The sequence below is a fragment of the Varroa destructor genome, unplaced genomic scaffold, assembly GCF_002443255.2.
Source record: "Varroa destructor unplaced genomic scaffold, Vdes_3.0 BEIS01000005.1, whole genome shotgun sequence".
In the NCBI taxonomy this organism is placed as follows: Eukaryota; Metazoa; Arthropoda; class Arachnida; order Mesostigmata; family Varroidae; genus Varroa; species Varroa destructor.
The window spans coordinates 17,321,155-17,345,012 of record NW_019211458.1 but is presented as its reverse complement, the minus strand read 5'-3'; the positions used below and the strand labels follow the sequence as shown (position 1 = coordinate 17,345,012).

The following is a 23,858-nucleotide window of genomic DNA, read 5'->3' as shown; positions in this document are numbered from 1 at the left end:
CCTAAAGCTATATTCAAATAGTGGAAGAGGACGGATTTCTAACACTGCTCTAAACAGGCCAGCCAGTTTTGGCTATCCAACAGACCACTCTTTTTAAGTTAGTTGTTTAGCTTTCAACGGTACATGGACCATTTTTTCCGTAGAATCTTTACAAGTCCACAGGTTGTACGTGTTTGGTCAGCATACAAGCGTGGCTGAAAGATGTTAAAAAGCCCCGCTGATGCAGGTGAGAAAGTAAACGCTCTTCACTCAGTATTAGCAATTTGCTAAGCGAAACCCGTACTTGCTCATGGCTTGAGGTTTCTATAAATGATACGCAATTCCTGGACCTTCAGTGATAGCATTTAATATGAAACCCAGCTCAAAACCGGCAACGAAATCGTCTTCTAAGTGACCTACACACACCGTTATACTTCACCGATGGATGGTCCCTTGTGTATGCACGTTATTACGTTAGCATAGTAATTAATTATAATAACACTGTAATAACAGTAGATCTCGTAACTTTGGACAAATATGTAACAAACATGGAAGATAGAACTTTACAACTTTTAATGACATGTACTGTAACCGATCGCAATGTGTAAAACCTGGGTAATATTCGTTCCCTGTGATACTTGATGCATAAGTTCGACAGAAAATATGGTCAACAGACACCGCACATTATAACGACACAGGTGCCCTTTTTATCTTTTTTAGCTCTGAGTGTCCTGATCTATGTGCCCCGAAAGAGTTAATAAGTTCTCAAGCTGTCTTTCTATCTAGAAGTAAATCTTGTAGGCACAAGTACTTCTACCCACCGTTCGCATCTCCCCCGTTCCCTACATGTGGCGATCTATAACGCCATGTTACATACATTGACTGTTAACATACTCAATTATGTTAAATAAAAATGCTAATGTGTACACCATTTATTGACGCGCTACTTGCCTAGATACCTTTACGAGGCTCTGCTGACGCGCAAAACCACTACAAACGTCGCGTACATAAAATTCAATTACCGCATTTTCTACGTTATAATGTACGCCGCTAAGGTACCAGGATATGTACATAATCGACTCAATCAGCGGCACTTACTGAGCAAAGGTCGTTTAGATATGTCAGCACTGGAGTATCCATCTTAACACAGGAGTTAGGAAAGATGATATACTATCATATAATTTACCAAATACAAGCTTGAATATCCAAATTAATATCGAACCGGGGTATGATGGCATAAGACTTCGTAGTATTTATAGATTCATAGATTTGCCTTATAGAACACCATTCCTTTGAAATCTAATACGTGGATACACACTAAACTGTGCCTTGTGGAGAGTCTCGTTATACTCGAATATACCTAAAATGTTCATATCAAACTGTAACACGATCAAAGTCTACTTCTTCAAAGTGAACAGCGAACGTAGCTGAAGATGTCATGTATAGAGTGAGTACTCGGAATAAGTTCGAATCGAGAACCGCTAGATGCTCAGTGAACAATTTTATCATAGCGACATTTATGGTCCATTTAAGCATCAACAAACTGCTTGTTAATAGAAAATGCTGCAGATAAAAAGAAGCCAACGAATACTAACATCAAGCGTATGAACTCAAAGCAGAGAACTAAACTTACATTACGCATATGGGCAAAACAGATAAAGTATTTTCTATTCATGAGAAAAATCTCTATGACACCTAAATAGAGTTTAAGAGAAAACCAGTCCGCCCGCTGGGAATATTACTTACTACCCTTACTTCTAATTAAGCCTCGTTTCTTCTGGTAAGCTTATTAACCCTGACCGGACGGAGGCGACGGTGACATGATTGGAACCATACCGGAAATCTTTGCTCTTTTTGCACAGAAATAACGACTCGTCATCTTCTGTAATCGAGCTATTTATGTGCATATAAATTCTTTCACGGCGGCAGCTAATGAGGGCTTTCCTAGCTTTATTCGTTGCCACCAGGCCCCTGCGTCGCATGACGTCCAGCTCATCCGCGCTCAATTCCCACTTAGACGCATCTTAGCCAGCTGCCTTCTTATGTTTACGGTTAAGCTTAGTATTTTCTTAGGCAATGTTCTGTGATACCGGTTTTTTGAGCTGAGAGAGATTTAAGGCTTGACGTACTCTACAGTAAGAGGAGGCCATAGGACGAAGCTTGTCTAAAAGACTGGCAAACAAAAATTTATCGATGCCTGAAGAGAAAAATAGGCGGGAAAGAAAAATAGGCTTTGATGTACAGTTATGATCAATCAGCAAATGAAAAAAACTGAAGTAGGAATGCTTAGAATGACTATAAATTTCATTATATGTCGGTATCTCGCCAATGCAAAGAGCTCGTATAGTTTTAACAATATGCGGAGTATCAACTGGGGATTTGTTACCTGGAGATCTCAGAACTGTGAATTGCGCGCACAGAACTTAACCAATCACTACTAGTACGTTGGCCGTAAATGAGCCTGTTTCATAGGAAACAGAAATCAAAGGAGACTCAATTGAACATTGATATATACGTTTCAACTAATTCGTATGAGAATCTGCGCAAGGAAAAAAAATAATAGCAGATATAAATTTACATACTTACCTAGCTAGCCCAGTTGTCGAAATTGATATACACTGTACTGTGTATAAAAACGAAACAGAGACGGCAAAGTCAGGCATCTCTATTTCGGTCGTGTTCATCAAAGGCGAAATTACACCTACGATCTCATTGTTGTACGACAACATTACATACGTTAGATCTGTTGTTACAATACAGTAGATAGTTTTGCAAATCTCTAGACCCTGTTTGACGATTGCCCAAACTCGAAAAATTTGATAGTGTAGTCGCAATAAAAATCTGAGCTCTGTGACAATTAGGCACGGACTTATGCTCTCGCGTGTGACATCTTGTTTAGCTCGTCCTAATATGGAGTTAAAAAAAAAACGCTTGGCCCGTTTTTGCCTAAAATCGATCTCGAGCCACTTTATGTGGATACTAATCTACACCGCCAGTCGAAGGTGCAATTAAGACACGTCTACGCCGATTGGACTATATGTTCAGGTGCTGATAAACTTGTCGGTTTCGGTAAACGCAGCGACATTGAAATTGATCAAAAAAAAAAAGCCTCATAATTATTCTTCCAGCAGTTTTCCCTCGTTGTTTTCGGACGTGTATAGCGTCAGGGTGCCGACCTTGTTCCCAACAGTAAAATCTCAACGTTATAAATTTGTCTGAAAACACAGGTCCTTTAATAAACCGCTCCCAATGAACTGTATATTCAAGCTGTGATAGTCACTCTAGCGTGGAACAACATTTCTAACGTTTTCTGACGATTTCCGTGAGTTTACCGTACTGCTCGAAGCGTTCTCTGGAGGAACTGAAGCTGAGCCTTGACGGTCTGTATTCTCATTGTTTGCTTCCCTGATAGATGCAACGACGGCAGGCATATAGGAAGCTTCTGGGCTTTCATACGGCGTAAGGCCCTTTTAGGAAACGAGAAACTGAGCAAGAGAGGTGCAGTCGAAGAGGAAGGTATCGCGCAATAACCTTTGTTGTTATGGCGGCTATATAGGTTACTTTTCTAGTCCGCTTTGGCTATGGCTCTCGCTAGACAAATCTTTAGAAAGTACTTACCAATAGACCGCATTTGCAGCACATGTATCGGGTGGAACATATGGAACCGAAGCAGCAACTTCTGTATTCATGCAAATACGTTGCAAAAACAATGGTTACATTGAAACATGTCCATTGAGCATTTATCTAACATTACTAGAAAAGGATCTTAGTAAAGTAACAAATGCTTAGTTTATTTAAATATAGACCATAACAAAAGGACAGTGGGTGCTAATTCAAGCCTGCCGAGCCATATACGAAACTATATAACAAAACCACTGCTCTAATATGAATAAAGTGAGACATGGTCGGCACGTACGAATCGGCATCTATGCAGTTAATAATGTAAAACGCTTTAGAGAACACGTACCGACAGAGACTATAACGCTGAAAAAAGAATACCGTTTTAAAGCCTGGTGGAGAACTTTAAAGCCAACGAGTACTTGCACAGTTCTCACAGGAAAATGTTTTTTCGGGTATGTTAAAAATTGATTGAAATCGACTCGGCGATTCACCAATCCTTAATTTCCTTGGATTTTTTTCCTTTTTTTTTTTTTCATCTTAGATTACAAGTCAGTACCCTGCGTATATCTACAGTGCAAACACTACAAATGAATTGCACCTTTGAAACCGTCCAACTTTTACGACTAATAGACGGTAATGCTCGAATTCGATTTATAGGGTAAGTTGAAGTAAGAAGATTTTATTATATAACCAATTAAGCACTATTAAGTATGGCGCCGAACAAAGTAGGCTTAGCACGTTTAGTATCGTTTGAAAATTGAACTTACCTTTGTATGAAAGAGTCTAATATGGTCAGAAAACTGTATCTTAGCCTTCAAATTTGAGTTACTTGAAAATCGTCTTTAAAATGAAAAAAAAATCTAAAAGAAAAGCTAGAATGGTTTAAAAATGGCAAGCTAGAAAAGCGCTCACAGTGCCAGTAGCGGGACCGATAATAGTTAGGGTTTACGGGAAGAAGCTTATCCTAGCGTGTATTTCTCTGCGATATTCACATTCTATACGGGCATGTACGGCTCTCTTTATTGCTTTCCACTGAACAAAATTTGCTGTTATGGTAAAGGCAATTCGGGCGACAACTCGGCGTACGATTCATAGTCTATTTCGGCAGGAACGTTTCGTTTCCATCGTGAAGTGTGCTCTAAGAAATTCAAGTTACTTAGACCTATACCTGACTCTTACACACGTCAACTAACTTGAAAAAACTCCAGCCACAATTGATTATACGGTAGAATCTCAACAGCGACACGGTCATCTATTTTCGAGAGCGCTCCCTAATGGTGTTCACGTTATCCGTACGTATCGGCTCAGCCGGGCATAACCGGTCAAGAATAACGAGACCGCGATAATGATTTATAGACTTTACGTGTGTCCAGATATATAAAAACGTTTGGTGTGTTTATAAAGAATAAATGCCTTATGTCACGACTGTGTATATTAACTAGCAGAACACATAATAACTTGTATGATATGGGTCAAGGACACGATTATCACTCGTTTGTATAGCTGAGTAACACATTATTGACTTCGGCTCTCATCCAGTGTGAAAGAAAGTAGCTTGTTTAAATGCTGCGTACGCTAACAGACACTAGCGTTACTACACAAGAAGAAAATCGCGTATTTTGATTGAAGGTTAAAATGAACAAAAACGTTGTTCCTTCTTCCCACACAGGTATCGACTATAGGTGTTCGTCGGTATAATGACAAACGAACTTCGCAGTTCGAGCGCAAGCCGCCAATGTATTTACGCGTATAAGTAAGCCAGCCAAAAACGTATGCGGAGCCAACATCACAAACTATCTTCTGTTAGGAAGAAGTCAGATACATAGCAGTTCTATCCGCTAGATGGCGAATACACATGTTGGTCAACAAACGTTCGACAGAGTGTTGCTGTTTGAGAAGCTAAAATGTGCTTCAACCTCAACGAACGAAGGTAGGTCATTGATGATTCTATCCGTTTGGGCGTCTGACAACTTCAACGTCAAGGCACCATCCTGCGTAGTTTGTACCCGTGATAACACAGCGGATAATGTGTTTGACTGCTAAACTTAGGAACGCTCGGTTCAAATCGGGTGTAGATACAGCTCGTTTGATGCTGGCAAGAGCCGATCGTCTGAAGTAATATACCCGACGGCTCAAGTGCTGGAGATGAAACACGAAAAATAATTTAAAAACGTTTCGTAAACATAGTTTTCGGTTCCAAATAAAATCAACCCTACACTCGAGACCTCTTTGAAGCTAAACAAAGTTCACAAACAAGGTAAAATATTTTGTAATTTAATTGCAAGAAAGCACCTAACATTTAGTTAGGAAAAATGTTAGAACGTACTTGTCCAATGACCCCCATAGTACTCCATAGGTTTTGCAGGTCGAGTGTTCCGCCGTCCTAAACGGCATCCTTTTTCTATTTTGTTGAACAAAATGAAATCTCGTAGTCAGTAGCGAACGCATTCATGTGGCCTATTTGGGTTCACTTCAATGTTATAAGCATGTTGACAGGAGTCTTTTGAATTAAATAATTACATTTTTGTAATGTATGATGGCCGACTTATGCATCGTAACGTCTTTTCACAGACGCCCATGCATGTCTACGCGATGCAAGCGTGAATATAATGGTTATTTTAACGAAAACAATAGCAATTTTTGAGGATAGCGTTAATTTTACTTAAAAAAAAAAAACATGTTCTCTTAAATGACACTGAATAGTCTGTATGCATTGAGTAGACAACGCATACTGTGCTCGAAATAGTCCAAGCTCCTTCGATGTTCATCGGCACATAGTAGCCTACCTATACTGAACTTATGCCTAAGCATTCAAATAACATGTAGGCAAAAAAATATTTTTTGTCAAATTTGCACTTTTGCGTTTCTTTTCTACCTGTGGCCTCTTTTAGAACCAACGGCCAAATTTAGACAGGCAGACGCAAAACAGCAAAGAAGACAAGCTCCACGACCCACTCAGTTGTTCCGTACATCACCGCCAGCTTTTCTGCAGGCTCTCTTCCTTAAGGAGACTCCTTTCAGTACCCTCTTCCTTTGTCCCAGCAGTCTTTCGACCCAAAGAAGCAACGTCAGTAGGATATGCGTGCAGCACACTCTGGTCGTTTCTACTTTTCTCACCTACTTCTGTTCGGCTCTATGTCCTTCATTTATCAATATCGCCGCGTAGCAGAACATCACCGCACTCAATGTACATACCACCTATAGACTCCGTATCTCATGTACGTTTTTGTAATAGAGCCACCGCTTCCAGCGATGCACGCTACAGCTCCGTCCGACCGGACGCTGGTGGCGACATGTCGTGGAGTCCCATCTCCGGTTGACGCATTGCGTTTCACGCTGCTGTCCTCTTTTGCGGCGCTTGAGCTTTTGGTCGTTCGTTTCTGTCTCTCTCCCTCTTATCAATATGATGAGCCGACAGCCTAGAAGACCCCTGCAAGGGTCGGAGACGAGGCCGTAGAGGATGGTACACATCGTCACCCAAGCAGTTACGCCTTTTGGCTTTTGTCATATGCACACTCGCATGCAGAGAAATGGTGCAGGCACACGCGAACGCGCGCATACTGTGTGCGGGACGTAGGCTTCAACAGAAAAAGGTTACACACAGAGGCTACGAGCAGGCTCATTCATATGCTCAGACAAGGTCGCGCAATATGCGCAAAGTAAGCGAAAATGCAGATTTCTAGCAATAACGTACACAATACAACGCTCAACTAAATATACCCAGAGCATATTACGTACTTTCTCAGTTAATGTTTCTTGATTTAGAATCACACTATGCTACTAAGTCCCTGTCCGATGTACACACGTGCCTACCTGGTCTCATACTTTAGATTTAGATTAGTACAGGTTAATAAATAATGGTAGAAAAGCTGGAAAGATATATTATGTAATGCATGTCGCTCAACAAAATCATCTCCAGGTTAGGCAGCAAAATGAAAGGGCCAATAAAGGCCACCGCGCCCCTCTTATATGTAAGTATTACTACAGAAATACAATCAGGCCTTCAAACACTCCAGTGATTCATGCACATCCCGTATCCCGTAAACGTGAACGAAAATGCTCCAAAAATCGGATCTTTACGAAAGCACAAGTAAAGTTACATAAGTTCGAAAAATAAAACCTATGGAAATAATAATAAATTTTTTCGGTTTTCTTTCGCCATCTCATCTACTGTACACTACGATGCCTTTATGAAGCCCAGTGCCGATTTTCCGTCTTTTTAGGTAGTGTGTGTTTGTTATTTTTAGGGGTATATATGCAAACTTGTAGGAACGAGGGTGGACCAAGTTTGATGGGTTTGTTTATACAAAATTTACTCTGCTACCCGAATCCTACATTTTTACTTACGAAGGTCTATGTAGGAGGAAAGTATTTTTTCGCAGCAGTTGAAAGTTTGCAATGAGACGATCTCAGATAACCCGCGCCTTTTTTTGTTTTACCTAAACCTGGGTTTTGTGGCGTAAGACGGGGCAAAAGTGATTGCAAGCAAACTTTCATTATATTCAAGGAGAACCTCGCAAGCACAGTACCGCCGTTGCTGAAGCACTGTTGAACAACACCATTACGAGTGCTGCCAATATTATCATAAACGCCTCAATATGTCTTACATTTCAGGACTTCAACTTCGGAGTGTAATCCAAGTACAGTTAACTATTCCCTATAAGAATCAAGCAGTGTCTCGGGCAGCTACCATACAATATGTGAACCAAGTATTCAACACCTGCCTTTTCGACTATGATGGTCACTATTGCTGCTGCAGGAGCTGTAGAAGTTGTAGAAGCCGATATAGGCTCGTTTCTTGTGGGAATCTTTTGCTTCCAGATGGTATTCTTTTTTTTTTACATAGAACTCTATGCAGAGGGGGTAGTTTTTGTCACCAATCAAAAACACCCGCTTAGACGACTGCAAGCTGCATCGTCGAAGAAACATCTCACCAACGTAAATGTGTGCAGGTATATAAACAAAGTAAGGCGGCATTACCTAGAATTGGCCAAGATCAGCCTTAGTGGTTATTTCGCGGCGCTTCAAAAAAGAAGAAATCACCAGATCGAGGTTTTAAGGTCGGAATTCAGCCAAATTAATCCTTGAAGATGTTCTACCTAATGATAATTGTCGTCACGTTTTGCTGGTAGTCTCATCATATATGTTATCGATTTAAGTGTAAATAACATTTTATTACTTGGGCAGCCATAGCAGTTGTGGATGTGCGGATAACTTTTTCGAATCCCGGTTAAAGAGATCTTCTCAAACAGTTCAGCTTAGTAAATGTGGTACGGTGTGGTACCTCATCAGAGATATAGATTGACCCGACCAGCTAATCGTAACATTTGAATACAACACTCCTATGAAACATACGGGATCTTAGGCAAGCGCGTGTCAGATTCTCTAACGAAAGGTATACCTTGTCGCCAGCGTCGCCATTTTGCCTAGGCCAAGCGCGCATTGAAAGCCCTTTTAGTAAATCGAAGTCACCCGAAGACACTGTCTCAAGCGTCAAGCGAACCGCCACTTGTCAAAGTAGGCCCTTTATTTCGCGATAACGTAAATGTGTTGCCTTATCGGCCTACAAACGAGGGGCATACGTTAAGCATGAACTTTACTTGTTGTTGTGGAATTGAAACTTAATCGTTATCCGAGTTGTACAAAGTATTGTAATGACCGTCTTCTTAATACAGCAAGCCCCATTAGCTAATACCTGACCAGGTCCTACCACATATGAAGCCGTTACTAATGGATCCTGCGAATGTGATAGGGTATGTTGTTATTCTTAAGTCGAAGGCCCCAGTAAAATAGTCTGTTTTAAACGGTGCTACCCGGATCGACCATTCGATTTTGCAAAGGTTCCGCCTGGTTTGAGTGCTGAACTTGTTCATGTATTTGCTCTCAAGTTTTTGTCTCGAATGGTGAGCTTTTGATTGGAGTGAAAGAACTGTGGCCCGCAAAATTTCCGTCTCCCCGATGAGGCTACATAGATATTATTTAAGGCCCTATGTCAAAAAGTGCTAGGTAGTCATAAAATAGGTGTCACGTAAATATCGAGGCGATCCAAAATAGCCTTGCGCAATATGCTATGGCGAACTATGTCAGTGTCCGTAATATTCATCCAGTTACCTGTCAGCTAAGCTGATCTGGCTCGATGTGAGCGTTTGTCAGCTAAAGTACAAAAACTGTGTAACATATTGAACTTAATTACCGAAAACGAGGTAACGCCGTATCTCCGGAAACGAAAAGTGCCTATTGAATAAGCTATTCGAACAAAAACGTTGACTTTCAAATACGTTGTTAAATATCGCGCACGGCTTCATTTTTTATGTTTTTTTTTGTTTTTTTTTTACCAAGAACATGCCCAATCTTGCGACCTTAGAGCAGTGACGCATCATCTGAGTGCAGTACACGCACAAACTATTGAATGCTCTTCAAATCTCTTTAGTCTGCATTTCGATTGCTACTTTCCACTAACCTAAATAGCGCAATGATTTTATGACAAGCGTGTACTCTTCGCTTCTATGCACTATGAACTGGGACGTGGATGAACGGCCGAAAAGCTTTGTCCTATAGTTGTAGATGGATCTAAAGTGGGTGCGTGGTAAACAAGGCTAGCCGCGTACACAACACGTATTTGACGCAATTCACCAACAGCGGCACTAAATATCTGTGATACAGAGAACACGTACAAATCCAACCTTCTTATATATAGTATGACTGATCCTATTATGTGAGAGTTACCAAAGTGTAAGTGATGTAGAGATAAGTTGCCACCCACAATTTCCGCAAGTGATTCATGCAGGTAGCACGCCTACTCTTTATACTTGGCTTGTTGTGCAGACGTAAATATTTATACATTTCTCAGTTACCCTAATCGAAAAAAGCAGGGTGACTGGCGTCTCGACCGCTAAGTCTAACGCCCGCTAGTTGTTGGTGGCGTGGTTGGAGATAAGATGCACGCCACGATAGGATTTCACCGATGGTTAACTTGATAGCAAATGGTGGTTTTAGTGGTCAGGAAATTGCCTAAAAGGTAACGGGTCGCTGCCTCAAGTCCCACCAATAATACAGCACTACAAAATGTAGTAAATAAAATTATTGAAAAAACTTATAAAATAATAAGCAATGTTTGACGACTCCAAAGGTATATTCATTATTCAATTTTTATTGAATTCTTCTCTTAGTATTTAATTTTGATCGCCCGCTGTTTCAGATGTTCAGACAGTGGCGGTTACTTGAGAACGAACATTTGAAATCGCCAGAATAATTATAACCTGTTTCACGTCAATGGGAATACTTTCTTTAGCTTTGGGTTTTAGCCGTCAGGGATTACTTCACACTGGCTCCTGCCAGCGCGAAGCAGTCCCGGATTCAAACCCTGATCACCACGTGACTCAGGCTTGTCAGGCAAACACGCTGGCCATTACGCTATCTCAGAGACGGCGTTAACGGATAAAGGTTTCAGACATTTACCCTTTTTCCTGTGATCTGTTTGGTAGCGCATATGAAATGTCTAATGCTTTATTTGTGGAGGCCACATACGCTAAGAAGACGTTAGTGGAAAGTTTATTAAGCATCCAGTAACGCGTAACGCATTGACCAGAAATCAGCCACCACCTACTTGCTGCAGATGTATGTGAGACCTTTAGAGGTCTTACCGTACCTAAGCTAACGGGAGGATGATGAAGTAATGGGTAAAAAATATAAGCCCTCTGTTCATTTTTACATTCGAGATTAACTTAAACAAAATAGAAACAACTTTATAAATATAAAACAGCTTAAAAAATTAAAGTGTTGGTATGGCGAAACAAAAAGTACAATTGCTTAATCAATAATGTTCATCGTGTACTTTGGCATCTATTCCCGGTCACAAAATGGTGGATACTAAAAGAGGTATAGGCACAAAAACGTTAGTTTTACTTACAATTTTAGCGTCGTTTACGATCCTTGAGAGAATGTAACTATCGCAAGCAGAGTTTTCGATAAGATCTTTGGCAAACATTTCCAAAGGGCATAGGGTAGATTTGTAGTCCATACACACGTGAGAGAGTAGATTTGCGAGCTAATGATCTATCGTAGCCGGGCGTTGCTATATATAAACCCTTGTACTAGCTACGATCAGTGTCTTCACGAACGCTTTATCTACCCGGGTTCCACCGCTTTTGTGCCGATACCGCATACGTTTGATCCGTTATTTAACCGACTAAAAGTACGCGAAGCCACGTAGAGAACGACACCCCCAATCGCCGGAAATGCGGAATTAATATTCACGTTTCCGAGTGAACTGAAAGTATTCTTTGTATACGTACCAAGCTATATAGTTGCTTGCTTTGCAGTTTACGTTACCAAGTCACTATGAGTAATTCGATTTATCTTGCGACAAAGAGTTGACCACAAGGGTTAAATGCTAAAAGAAGTTTACAGCCAATATCGAAGCTTTGAAGCTATCCATCATATCCTATCAGCTTCGGCCATAAGCATAAAACACTTCAAAAACAAGGCGAAACGAAGACAAGTTATGATATTTTGATCATAAACATTTGCTACCCCACACCGTAGGCTTTCGACAAATCGTTCCACGACCTGAAATTGTTTAAGTATTTGAAAACTTTTTTTTTTTTCGATGAACACGAATGTGAGTGAGTGAGTGAATTGAATAGTAAAATAGAGTACATAGAGCCTCGTTTAGTCAGCAGGCCACTTAATAATAAATAGGGACGAATCGTTGGGGAAGATCTTGCACAAATCAGTGAGCAAAAATAATGGTTATAGTTTAAACCTGATAAAAAAAAAAATCTGATTTATGGCCCATATATCCCAAAACAAATCAATGTACAGATCCATGTATACAGATCAGAGAGATAAACTGATGCGATCTCATGACTATCCTCGGCGATTTCTTATACGCTCATACTGGCACTGAACAGGAAACGCGTCCAATACGTATTACCTTACAGCCAGGATAGTAGACTATTTTTTTTTGTATCTAGAACCATACGAGAGAGACATCGTGCTTCTGTCCGGTTCAACCATTTCTTACGTTTTACAGAAACCGTACATTTTACAAAGCTGTTGGTTATTAACTACCTGTCAGTGGGCTCAATAGTTCAACAACAAAAAACACGTGAATTTTACGTGTAATCATTATGTATTAAAAATTTATTTGTACAGTATAATGGCTGCAATACATATGAAATAGCTACGGAAGCTTGCTGCGAACGTGTTAGCTGTTACAGCAACTATTCAATGCCGCCATTAGTATTTAAACGATCTCGTTTATCATCTATTTTTTTTTCATTTGTCGCGCTTAGCCAGCGCCCAGCGACGCTGGGCTGAATGACCAGTTGAGATGAGTATAGCTCTAGCTGTTACGGTTAGCATAGACAATTAGCTTACATTTTCTAAGGAGTGTTCAGCGATTGACTGACGTTCTCTTCTAGCTAAAGTACTTGTAAATAAACGACAACTCACAGCGGTGTACTTTACGCAAGAAAAAACAATTTTGTTTCTGTCACCGGGTGCACCTAACGCACTCCACGTTCGGCTGACTAACCGCTGGCAAAATATATATTCCTTACCTCTGTATTATGTAGACTTCTTAGCGGTAAATAATTTGTGATTGTGTAACGAAGTGGACAAGTGCCGGCCTACGTCTGTTTCTTTTGTTGTTTGTTCCTCTTTGTTTGCCTGGTTGGTTTGTCGTCTGGTTGTTTTGTTTGTTGTTTATACGAACTCAAGTGGTGACATATGGTATTAAAGTTGAAGGAAACCTCTGACTCTATGCGCGTGTGTATGTATGTGCGCTAAATATCATAGAGTCCTTTCGGCTGCGAGCATAGAGGAAAACGCAGCTACTGAAGTAGGCTATCCGGCAGTTTATGCCGCAGTTGAAATGGACGACCCACCCAACGAAACAATGTTCACTTACCCTGCAAGCAGAAAGACCCAGTGTTGGGTAGCAGTTGGCGTCGTAGCTAAAGACAAGTCGCAAGTACACTTTCGGCCTGATGACCTGATGTACAATATGAGGTTCAATGTATGAGGTTCGATGTATGAGGTTCAATATGGATCTGAGACGTATCCAGTTTTCGTCCTACTTAATATAGCAATGATAATTAGATTATATAGCTTCTTTAAAAGTTACGGCAAGGTAAAATGTTGTCTGAATAAGTTCAATGATTAGGTTAAATCTATTCTCTTGCCGCCAGGCGTCTATGATATTATACCAGTCTAATGAATTGTGCTTCCTACAGGCAACCAGCTAATCCCTGTTTAGTAAGATGGGATTGATTATTTTTAATGGACGCCTTAAAAGCAAAGTTTCTAACTAACATTATTAGGCTATCTTGTGTGCGAGCAACCTATCTAAATTGAATTAGACAGGTTGCAAAGCAAAAAAATATTAGGCCTGATATTGACCGTAGTGTATGCTGGAAAGCACTGTCTACTTAGTTCGCATTCGCATTAGTACACTTATCTGGCGTTCCTTTGGGCACGATCTTCCAGCGGAATAGGGATCCGGTTTGACTGTGTTCCTATGTCGGTCGCCCGCTGACCAGAAACTGCAAATATACTGAAACACAAAAATGTGTACATGGGTCAGTGGAATAGTACGCTCACATGGCTGGCCCGACCCACAAGCCATTTTTAATTTTCTTAACAGCTTTCTTGTTTTTTGTTTATCATACTGCTATCTCAATTAGGGCCAAATTCCGCCGCATTTTGGGTGGAGTTCACCAGGTGTAAGATAGCTCATTTGTGACCGGCTTTCACGGAATGAAGCTATTTGAACCTGCACGATCTAGTATAAACCCGGTAAGAACCTTTGCTTCGGAAAAACACAAGCCACTATTCAACTATACGGCAGGTATGAAACAATGTCTTGGCAATTCTTTTAAAACGATCTTTCTGCCGAAGCATTGGCACTCTTCGCCATCTATAACTAAATATCTTTATTGGATGAGTTAATAGGCTAAGCTGGACGTACTGGTAAGCAATCTTGATACCAACCATATCAATTAAAGGGCCATGTACACAATGCTATTGTATTCTACAAAGCATGTTCCGGCTGACTTTTATACAGATTCTCATAACTAATAATGAAACCCAGTATAGTAAGCCGCTGACATATACAAATGAATCCCATATTAATTACAAGTATTTACGTATGTACAACGTCTGTTTGCAGGATGCTTGCATTAGGCTAAAACATAATTAATCCATTGATTCACGCAGCATTGAGGTCAGGACTTACAGATAAAAACGAATCAGCTCAGAGCGAGCGACTTACAACAGATGTTTTGCCCATTTGAAGTAAATTCATCAAATCGTATATACAGATATTGAGTTCGTGACAACAACGTTCGCTTGTATAACAACTGTCTCGTAATCCGTGCAAGTTGATGCGGCGGGATGTAGACGTTGCCTGTGTCAGACCCTCTAGCTAGCGTAAGGATACTCTTTTACGTTCTCATACTTCTTATTCTACTCTTTGTAGATGCATCTGATACCGGCTACAGTAGCTTCAATGTCGAGTTTAAATAAGTAACATTTGTTGCGCGCGAATGATGTCGTCGCGTGTGGGCCTGCGATGTTTCGTTCATTTATTGTACAGGCGAGTGTCCCTACTCGCTTTAGACCTCTGGTCGTTTAATGGCTGTCTAATACATACTCAGAAGCGACTCCTCGTTCTTAATCCCGTAATTAGTGGCTCTTTACATAGCTTCTCGAATTCGGTGGTTCTTTTGTACCGCATCGACAGGCTCCCGTGCGATACTGTCCTTATTCTTAGACGTAAACTAATTTTGCTTTTTTTGCAACCTCCGATTCCTCACAATTTCTGCATGACAATTCCTTGTGTCGAATTCTGCAGTGATGGGATATTTTGCTTTGTTTTTCTATGCAAGATGGCGAGTGTCCTTTTTACAGATCATAGGCTAAACGACTCCCATGTATGTGATACGTGATCATGTCAACGTTTATCTTTACTGAAATGGCTTAACCTGAAGATCAGGTAAAACCGCGTAGGGCCAGCGTCGCATATCCAGCAGTGGTTTCGGCTACGCCATAGTTGCTAATTCTGTCTTCGCTTTTTCCTGATTTCGTCATCGGCTCCATCGCACGCACCGTATCCTTTCGTACTTACCAATTAGTGAATGATTAATAAAATCTATCGTATCAGCCCACGTTGTCCGCAAGCTACGACGCCCGAACGCACCATGCGACCACATTTGATAGTGAATATGTGTGTTCAATTGATCGAACCGACGGGCCTTTGTGCCAAAAATATACTAGTATTGCGCGCGGGTGTTATGGCCTCTTGCTCCACTTTTGCCATAAGGATAGCTAAATTGCTTAGCTGGTCAAGCCGAAAACTACTTTATCCATCTCTTTGATGACTCATATCATTTAGAGAAGTTTGGGCTCGCCATTACGTTTTACTTGTTCTAAGCACCGTTTGGGTTCATGTGTTCTTCGGCCCAATATATTTAGTGCAGGTCTGACGTGTCTAGTAGCTGTAGCCGGTCGTTTTTACCGGCCTCTTCTACCTAATACTTTATTACTCGTACGACGCTGGATTAACCGTCAATTAAATAGATACATCTAGCGTTTTCGGTATTGTCGTGCTTTGCAACCGATTGAGACATCTTGTCCCTTCCTCGACTTTTACATCGACTTTCCCCAGAATATGTAGTGCTTTAAAAGACTGTCTGTGGCTGCAAGTCAACAATTCTCTTGCCGATGCTAAAAAAATCTCCAGTGTTGGGTTTGTCTTTTTTCAGTGTCCATGGGCACGCACTTAGCTAACTATATATATGCTACAGGAAAGCTTTCATTGGCGCAATCTATAGCCTAACTGTGGGTGTTTTGTGATTCTGTCGTTTGCGACCAGCGTCTAATCTTTGAGACTGGGTTGTTTTAAGAGGCTATACGTGCTTAAATTAGTCCACCCAAGAAAAGGGCCATTCTACCGTCTCCATCGCTCTGTGCCATGATGGTATTTTCAAACGCAACGTTGACAGTCACATAACCTTTGCACCCGAATTGCTCGTCACTTTTTGCGTGCTATTTGTACACAGCTGAATCATGAACGGTACTTGCCTTTGGTGCTGTGCGACTTTAGGTCATCACTATACAGCAGATCCCGATGAAGGGATACCATCGTTTCACAAGTTTTCGTTCGCTTACTTGTTCCCGGGCAATTTAGTTCGCCCTGATTATCGCTGCTAGCATAAGACCTTTGGTTTATAAGTGGACTAATAGGTAATAAATTCTATAAGCGAAGGAACAATCTTCCAGCTACCCGCTATCGTTCCATAGAAAAAAAGAGCAAGGTGTAGAGGTAAAAATAAGCCAAAGGTAACCAACCTCGCAATGTTACCATCCGATATCGTAAGTAGGTCGGTTAAAATACGGTATCGATTTAGTTTTCTGAGCGTGCCAACTACACAGCGGCGTCGCACGTCAGTTGCGCAATTTTTGTATCACGACACCGCCTAGTACAGCGACGGTAAGATATGTTCTACTAATGAACTATTACGTGGCGGCATCTGTAAGGGCACAAAAAAATATCCCCAGATAGTAGCAGTGGTGACAACGCCCGTATTTTGTCATCAAAGTCGAAACAGCGCACCTCCTGAGATGGATAGTGTCACCAAAGAGACTGTCTGCCCTTCATAGATTAAGGGCCTTCTGCTTCTACTGTCGCTGCAAAACGGGCTGATAGCCGATCGATATTGTTAAAACACTTAGCAATATCCATGATGCCCGTCCCTTTTACCTGAGCAAAGTCACTTCCATTTATAGGGGCACAACTGTAAAAGGCACGCAGAGCGACGGCGAACCCCCCAAAAGACTGTTGGTTTTCTTTCCTACCTGCTGTCGCCGGCTCTCCATTTGCGTATCCAGATGTAAGAGATGTATGACAGCTATACGAGTGCGAATCCTGCAATGCCAGCATCGCCACTATTCCTAATATTGGGTATCGATAAAGACTGTGGCTTTTGTTCACTAAAGGCTTGTCTTTGATTGGATGTATGACGACACGCTCATTCGCCCGTCTGCTACGTAGGGCAAACTGCAAAACAGTCGAAAATGTGCTATGTATATTGCAAACACTTTCTGCCGTGTTTTGGAAAGCGAAAATTGAGTATCATCGAAGAGTCTGCATCAATATGCTGCTTTAGAAACAAAGTGCTATAAAATGCTTTTGGCGGTCAACGCTGAGTGGTACCGACGGACAAGACAACCTCAAGGTCAAAGCGAGTGTGAACGAAAGCGTACAAAAAAAACTAGCACATGGTTATCATCTGTGTCTATCATAAAACTGTTTAAAGAAAACGTTTGAAATCGAAAACGCTGCTGCAAGAACTGTGATGAAGGGCCTTAATTTCAAGCAAAAAAAAGACCCATCACCGTCATCTGTGAGGATCTGATTCAACGGGCCATTACGAATACGATGTGGAAAGAATTAGTTCAATTGTAAAAATATCGAAAAAAAACGACTCCACATGGAAAAAAGCTGCAGGATTCAAATAAATTTTCTCTCACCGATTTCTTCGATTACCAGCGAGTTACGTACTACGTACTTATGCTGAGTGGTTTTACTATCAGCGGAAAATATTTTCAACGAAATTGCCTAACCAAAATAGGTCTGAACTCGTATTTTTTTTTATCATGGTAATACATCGGCTCACACATAGCTGGGTAAATCGTATTTTGGTGGAGAACTCGAATGTCCGTTTTACTTCGATGTTCGTATCTGCCAGGCGTACCTCTCTTACTTTTCTTTCGTTTTGCGTGATTCCATTTTAGGGACTTCTTAAAATAGAACCACTGGGATTTGAACGAGCGAGATGTACATGGTTGGTGTAGGGTTAAACCTTTCCTACTTCTCTGACCAAAAACTATATACCCTGTGGAAACAAATATGTTCCGAAAAACAAATTGTTGATATACTGAATTTGTGGAACGCTCGTCGATACATTGATCTTCCATCGCATCATGAAGCCGTTTAAAAAGAGGTTAGAAGCCAACATAACTTGTAGAAGCATCGCTTCTACAAGTTATGTTAGCTCTTGCACAGTTATTAATATATTATATATAGTGGTATTGCTATTATTAAGTTTATTGATGAGTGCTCGTGATGCCTGTCGTTAATGGGTGGGCACATCGATGAAACTGGAAGCACAGCCACCTGATCCTGAATCGTAGATAGGCCCACGTTTTTGAAAATGTTGGATTGACCGAATAGACATAACAGTGCGAGGTGTAGAATTTACCTGTTGTTATGGTCAATTCTACCTTTCTACTTGCTAAAAGGTTCATTAGTAAACCATGAATGCGGTGCAGCCATTGATAAGCAGTCTCTGCTGAACTTGCAGGGCACTCAGATGGACTTACGGTTGCATATCTACTTCGGCGTATGCGTACTGGAGACCGTATCTGTGTAACTCTGAACATTTATCGTTCAAGTTCACCCTTCCGAATTACTCGATCAAGATTCCCCTGCTCTTGTCGCTTCAGCGAGCGTAGCATTGGCGTACATTTAATCTGCAATCTTATCGGGTTGTCGAATAGTATCGTCGGACGTTTTTGCGCCAAAATTAAAACAAATCTTTTCTTTTTTTTATTTTCAAGTGTTATCACTGAGCTAGTCATGCGCCATTTTAATCGGTGGCCTTCTGCCTTTTTTCTAGTAACATCATAATACCACGATTGTAGAACTCTAAAAGTACGATAGGAAAAATTGTTACAAGTGATTTTTGTATGCCTCTATTGAAACCAAATAAACATCATTAAGGGAGTTCTATAGGGACTGAAACAGGTCACAGTCTAATGGCACAAAATGCGGGCTAGATGGCGGATTCATTGACATCTTCCATCTGAATTCTCAGGAAGATACATGTGGTCTGGCATTGTTCCTGTCCGTCAGTTCCGATCGTTTTTTCTCAGTGGCTTGTTGTAGTCTTGTTAGTTGCAGATGGTGAAGGTCGGGGCCAATTGTTTTTCTAGGCGTTAGCGGTTCATGATGCACGATTCCCCCCTAATTCCACTATACAGGTAGTATCACTTTCTTTGACATCAGTTAGAGCTTTGCCACATACTATGGGGCGCATTTCTTTTTATCTGCTCATTATTGTCGCATGTAATTCACTTTGATCAACGGCTGTAGAAATGGCTTGATTTCGTTGTTGTGGAGCTTTACTTCAAATAATATAAAATTACTAGTTAGCGAATGTTTAGCTTTTCTTCTTGCTCTATCGCGATGACTTTTTCAATTTTTTTTTTATATTTGCTCGACCCTTACAAGGAGCATCTTTTAATATGTAATATAAATGATTTGGGCGTCTTTCGATAACGTATCTTGAGCATGACTGGCGTACGCTGTCTTATAGAGCTGGATAGCATTTGTACTTTTTTTTTCTGTCGTAATGAAATTGTAAAATAACGGGAATTTCTGCAGAAATTTCACTTCAGATACAATTTTTCAAACGGACGCGACGCGCCTCGTAATACCTGAGATTTGTCGCTTTAAAGCCATCTAACTAGAAAGACGGCCACTATTATGCTTTGGTGTCTCCTTCATTAACTCTAACGTAACGTAGTAATATATTGGTGCTGTCATACCACTGTATAACCTTAAAGTGTGTCTAGGAAAAGCTCCTAGTGAGGGAGTACCCTTGTTGCTATCACCTGTGATGTATAAACTGGAACATATAGTACAAGTGTATTGATATCATGTGATACGTACCGAAATACAGAGTAAAATGCTATGGCCGCAAACAATCGATGCCATGTATGTGTAATTCGGGTCTTCAATCCTGGACATATATGTCTTAGATTTTCGAAAACTACTTGTACCAAAACCTAGCACTGCTTATAATTGTCTCGTTTAGATAGAAGACAAATAGTAGTTCTCGATAGTTCAGTGCTGACGTGATCGCCGCTTCAAAAGAGAGGAAATACAGTGGTATTTTTCTGGGCGTGAGAACTTTTCGATCTACCAATAAAGATCCGAATCTTCTCTTGCGTAGTTTGTCCGGATTGCTTCTATTGAGACCCTATACAAAATAAAAACAGCTAATCGAAGCAGCGTTACTGCAGGCCTATCGTACGAAGGACGGGTGAGAGTTTGTTATAAAAAAGTAAACAAACCAGATATTTGATCGCATCTAATAATGAATTATTTTAAAAGCGGACCATCAGTCGATTAATCAATCGCAGGCGAACTTCAAAAACCTTCAAGCTTCACTTCCCGATTCGAGTGCTACCTCAGTTACCACCGATGATGAGCGTGCGTTGCATTTCGGAACTGCGCATTCGACCGTTCCGGTTCCTAGTCGCCTAATTTGATAACTGTCTTCCGACAAACTCATGGAAGACACGTAAAATCAGCCGCACTTCTATAGAACTTTGCGTGGAGCCACTACGACGCTTACGCTACACAGAAACGGTGTAGGAGTCATCCAGTTCGATCTATTTTTATCGTAGTGAACGGTGATGAACGTAATAACACGACCAATATTAGTTAAAGTTGTGAAATGGTCGTAAATTCTAGGCGGATGAGATAATTTTGTTCTAGTAGTACTCTTTTTTTTTTTGCCAAAACCATTAATTATGAACCCAGTCTACTTATTAGTATGGCAAGGTGACCCATTTGGCCGAACCCGATGCTGACTGGTGGCGGTGGCAATCAATGCTTACTTATAAATTAACATGTTAGCGAATATAATAGGTGTTCAATGTTCAGTCCATCTGCTTTACAAGGGGGAGGCAAAGCGGAGCCCCGAAAAGGAGTCGCTATTCTTTATTTTGTTTTACACCTGTGCTTCACACTTGAGCCCACTTTCGTGTTGGTAGTAGTTCACAAGTACATACTGATATGCTATATTGCAATATTAATTACAGAATGTTGGGGATTTTTGTCTCTATAATGGTAAAGGCTTTCCTGCCACTTAGGGAACACCAGAGTCCATCACCGTTTACTACTTCGTTACTGCACAATATCGCCAGATATTCGTTAAGGAGATAGTTGTACGACAACGCAGCCAGCCAATAAGGTTCATCGCACAGGCTTAACATGTACCTGAATCGAGTGTATTTTGAATATCGGTTGATTATGATTTGATGTTCTACTAATATGGACACAGCGGTCCTTCGTACAGTTAGCATGCTGAGATCCGCGCTTACGACCTCGTTTAAACTACGAGCCTATAATATTTGGATCCACCCCATGCAATGGTACGCAACGATCATTCTCGAGCCCGCAGGCCTAGATTTAGGTAAAGATATTTGATGATTTTTTTTTAACTATTCAGCAGTCTAATCCTATACAAGTGATTTTGTCGATGACACAATGAAACGTTTTGCATTTCCAGTAGGCTCTGTGGGATGTGGCATCTGTACGTCGAGGTGAGGCGAAGCGGGTATCCTAGGTTGTTTCCTAGTATCCGGTGATAGACATGCGTGATTATTTGCAGTTGTCGTACGACCTATGATCATTTCTGCTGCACTGAGTTGACCCGCTTCGAGTTAACCAGACTGGATGTTAACACCGTAGGCTTCACGGCAAATTTCATTAGGTTGTATTTTATCCAACGGCATTCATGAACAACATGTTTATTATTAAAGCACTTGTGTTTGCTTTGCAACGACAACTTTTGGTTTTCGCCGAACCAAAAATAACAATAGTTAGCTCTTTGGTTACTACCTGACAGTGTGAAACTAATTATACACGTAGCATGTAAAGCTTACATAACAGTATGTAAAATCATGTAGCCGGCACCTAGATAACAAAGATTTCGAGTGAAAAAAATTACTAGGCCGTTCTACGCCTCAAAGGTTAAGAAACAAACTTGGATTAGCGATCGTGAAGTTCATTGATTTCATGGCGATCAACAGAAGCATAGCTATGATAATCTATACTATTATCTGTTATTTTTGTATTTGTCTTAGTATTATAGTACTACGCAACTATAGACGCGTACTTCTTGAAACTTAAAATATATGAAAAGCCTTTTTTGGAACTAGTTACTTGACATCATATCTCGTTTTTGCTGTCATGCTTCCCGACAGCACGGTCTATGTTTATCGAAAACAGCGATACGTGGAATCTCACCGATCTTCGCTCTTTACTTATCCAAACACTGGAAGAATTGTTTGTAGTAGCGGCAGCAGCTCATGAATTTAGAACTGGTCACTTTCACCATCGGAACGTTCTACTGAGTCAACATTTTCCTAAACCTCACTCAACTCGTTTTTTTCCCACTAGGCCTGCTTCGTTATCATCGCACAATCCTAAGTGAAGTATAATACGCATTCTGAAGGCGGGATGTAGGTAACAGTGGAGAGGCAAGCGAGGGGCATTGCAAGAGCTGTGTCTCAATTTAGTCGATACGTGAGAGCAATTCTTAAGACAAGGGGGCGACAATCCTGCGCGCCAGCGCAAAATTTCACAGGTGTCTCAGAATCGACACTAACTTCCTCTACCAAGACGTATTCTCAATGTTGAATTGTCCTTTTTCTTGAGCTCACTTTGCCCCTTTGCAGCACACGTTTGGCGAATCTAGTGGAACAGATGCTTTGTCTGTGGCAGGTTAGGATGTTCTAAATAAGAATTTATGACGCGCAGTAGAAGCTTTGACAGGATTCGTAACAACGTATAAAGACCACCGAATAAACGCCAGATATAAGCAAACCCCACGAACCCATTATTTTACACTTGCTGCGGTCAAGGTCCACGAAGCCAAAGTAATAATGGCTGTCTTTTTGTTCCTTGTTCGTATTGAATCTAATATTGTCCGCAGTTTCTATCTGGATCCCCACCCTATTGACCTCATGCTACGAGAACACACCTATCCGTATCTACGGTGTGGATAACAGCAAGGTTTACTTATCGTAAAATTCCATATATTCTCATCATCCAGTGCACTGCGCGGGGTATTTTATATTAGCGTGAGATTTTCTTTTTGAGCCGTAAATACGTGCGATACATCATGATACTATTCTTGTGGCGTCGATAGCGAACGACATCTAGCTTGTTGCAGGATGGAATCCTCCCTGTCTTGGGTTGAAACACATTTGTATTCAGAGGTAAGTCGATGGCGCAACCATAAGGTCTTATGGTTAGAGCATATGAAACTAAAAACAGCTACTAGCAGGGGCGACAGGTCGAGAAACATTTTAGGTCGATGCTCTAACGCTTACAGAGACAGCAGATCGCCGACTGGATTCATTTAAAACTTTCTACCCATTTCCTTTATCCTCTATGG

The 23,858-nt window shown here is 40.9% G+C and overlaps 1 long non-coding RNA gene across 1 annotated transcript; it reads right to left on the bottom strand.

The window, feature by feature from the left end:
- Nucleotides 1-19,343: 19,343 nt before the first annotated feature.
- On the bottom strand, nt 19,344-22,863 carry LOC111251357 (uncharacterized). Its single transcript, XR_002673718.2, has 2 exons — nt 22,706-22,863; nt 19,344-19,786 (listed from the first exon to the last, which is right to left on the bottom strand). It is a non-coding gene; the product is annotated as an uncharacterized LOC111251357 (long non-coding RNA).
- Between the last annotated feature and the right edge of the window lie 995 nt (nt 22,864-23,858).